Below are 2,463 nucleotides of genomic sequence, written 5' to 3'. Positions count from 1 at the left end.
CCTTTTTGCTCCAAAGCAAAAAAAGTGAACATATATAACGGGCAGGCAGCAGCTACGTCTACGTGGTCAATTCTAAGGCGAAAATGAAACTCCTTGAATACACCTTGAATTGGAGCTACTATGTATATGCATACCAACACCTTGAATATTCTGAATAAAAAATGAAGAGCCTAAAGTTTATTGCTAAATGAAGAGCCTAATTATAGTCCAAAGTTCAGTCCACAAAGGGCCATTATTGCATTTTAACAAGAGTGAAAATCTTATTAAGTTTTAGCCATCCAACAAACATCATAATAACAAGTAGCAAAATTAGAAAAAGAAAAGGGAATACGCTCCGTTGGATATCTATAGGCATACCTCTGTCACAATCATGCCAATCTCATTGGAATCCAATCTCTTTGTTATTTTCTCAAACACGTGTGTGTAACTATCATACGGTCCATTGCAAAAAAGCATTAAGAGCCACTTTGATCTAAGAATCAAATTGAAGTTCTAGCACTAAACTTTAAACAATAACATATTTTTTTTTATTACCGGGATATATACTAGTATCTGGGGGCAAATTTTGGTTATTGGTAAAAAAATCAGACCACACTTTAAAATTGCGGCAAGGAAACTTAACCCTCACGGCCAATACTCATTTCTTTACTACTCAATCTAAAACTTACCCAAATCAAACTTTGTTTTTTTGTTAAGTAACCAAGGAGAAGGAGAAAGGAGACGAAGGTCTCAAGATCTAAGCTGCCCACCCCAAAAGTAGTACTATGATGCCTTAGGTAGCTTAGGCACTTAAAAATAGTAATTTTAGGTACACACCAAATTTTACATGTTAATGTAGTCAATTATGATTGAGGAAAACATAGCTAAATAAACAAACCCAAAATGGGATTTTACATTTTCATTTAGAACATTCAGCAAACACATAGTGCGCATACTTTTCTAAACCCTCCAAATCCCAATGAAGCACAAACAAAACCTTAAATTACAATAAATAAACAAAAATAAAAGGAGGGTGTTTGATCGAAACCTATGATATTTCTTCTCCCACAACATCCTCAGACCCTGGCACCGTGTCCACCAGAAGCACATCAGAGGAAATGGGTTCCTGCTGTTGTTGTTGTTGTCCGTTCATGACAGTCTCCATGTCCCTCAGTCTTGTCCGCACCACACTCGTAACAAGTACTGCAAAAACAAAAAGCTCAGATATGTGTGTGTATGTGTATAAGACCATGAATATATTATGTAAGAGAAAGAGAGAGTACTAGCGGCGGTGCCGAGGGTCCAGACCCAGAGGATTTTCAAGCCGGGGCTTTTCTCACTTGGCATTTTGTTAAAACACTAACAAACAAACACTGTTTTATTGTTTTTACTTTTTATAGAATGAGAATCCCAAATGCCTGCAATGCGAATGATAATTGATGCAGCTGATTACGAAGTGATTTCTCAACTCTCGGGTGCGAAACTCAAGCAAGTCTAGTACTTGCCACTTGGTGGAGGTTCAGCTGAGTACAACTACAGGGGAAGGCCTTTATGGTGCAAAAGAGTATCTCTTGTTTGGTTTGGGCTTAATCAAATGGGTCTCTGAAAGCCCAATCTACCCCTCCTCCTCCCTTTTATTTTATTTTTTTAAAAATTAAGGGTCTGATTAGATATAACTTATTTTGCTAAAAATTGAAAACTAAAAACTAAAAACACTGTAAAAAAATAATTTTTTTTTTTTTTTTTTTGAGAACAGAATGCCATTCATTCAATCATAATAAAATCAAATCCTGATACAAGGCTTCCAAAGCTGGTGAGGGAGAGTCCTCTAACCAATACAAATAATAATCTAAGTTCCTAGCATGTTGAGCTAAAGCATTTGCTACCTTATTGCCTCCCGTCATAATCTTACTAGTTGTAGCCCACTGTCATCCAGACATCAAATGGCAAATATCATCCGCCACATTGCCAAGAAAGGAATAGTTAGCTGCATTTGAAGAAATTGCTTGCATAACATTAGAATTATCTTCCTCTATCACTAGTCGAGTAAAACCAGCATCCATAGCAAATTCAATTGATCGCCTACACGCAAGAAGCTCAGCCTCTTCACTTGTATCCACCATCGGCCTAATAGTAGCCAGCCATGACCTCACCCTTATCATTCCTAATGATAGCACCTATACCAGATTTCTCCAGCCCATAAAAAATTGCTGCATCGAAGTTTAACTTATATTCCATAGACGGAGGCGACTGCCATGCATCACCAACTATTTGCTCCCTCGGGCTGCTATCCAACGACACCTATGCTTGTTTAGATTCTTCTAGGAACTCCTTTGCCCTCTTGTTAAGGCTGGACGGATGCTTCAGCTAACCTCCATACAAGACGCAATTATGCTGATTCCAAATCAGCCAGCACTGAACCCAAAACAACTCCAACTCATCAGTTGAAAGTCGAACCACCAGGTGCTCCATGAGCTGTAAAAA

At 38.1% G+C, this 2,463-nt stretch overlaps 1 long non-coding RNA gene across 1 annotated transcript; it reads right to left on the bottom strand.

The window, feature by feature from the left end:
• Window positions 1–848: 848 nt before the first annotated feature.
• LOC112028691 (uncharacterized) lies at window positions 849–1,566 on the bottom strand. Its single transcript, XR_002884675.2, has 2 exons — window positions 1,263–1,566; window positions 849–1,182 (listed from the first exon to the last, which is right to left on the bottom strand). It is a non-coding gene; the product is annotated as an uncharacterized LOC112028691 (long non-coding RNA).
• Between the last annotated feature and the right edge of the window lie 897 nt (window positions 1,567–2,463).

Source organism: Quercus suber, unplaced genomic scaffold, assembly GCF_002906115.3.
Source record: "Quercus suber isolate HL8 unplaced genomic scaffold, Cork oak 2.0 scaffold_42, whole genome shotgun sequence".
Classification (NCBI taxonomy): domain Eukaryota; kingdom Viridiplantae; phylum Streptophyta; class Magnoliopsida; order Fagales; family Fagaceae; genus Quercus; species Quercus suber.
The sequence above is the reverse complement of the archived record's forward strand: the minus strand, read 5'-3'. Positions and strand labels throughout refer to the sequence as shown.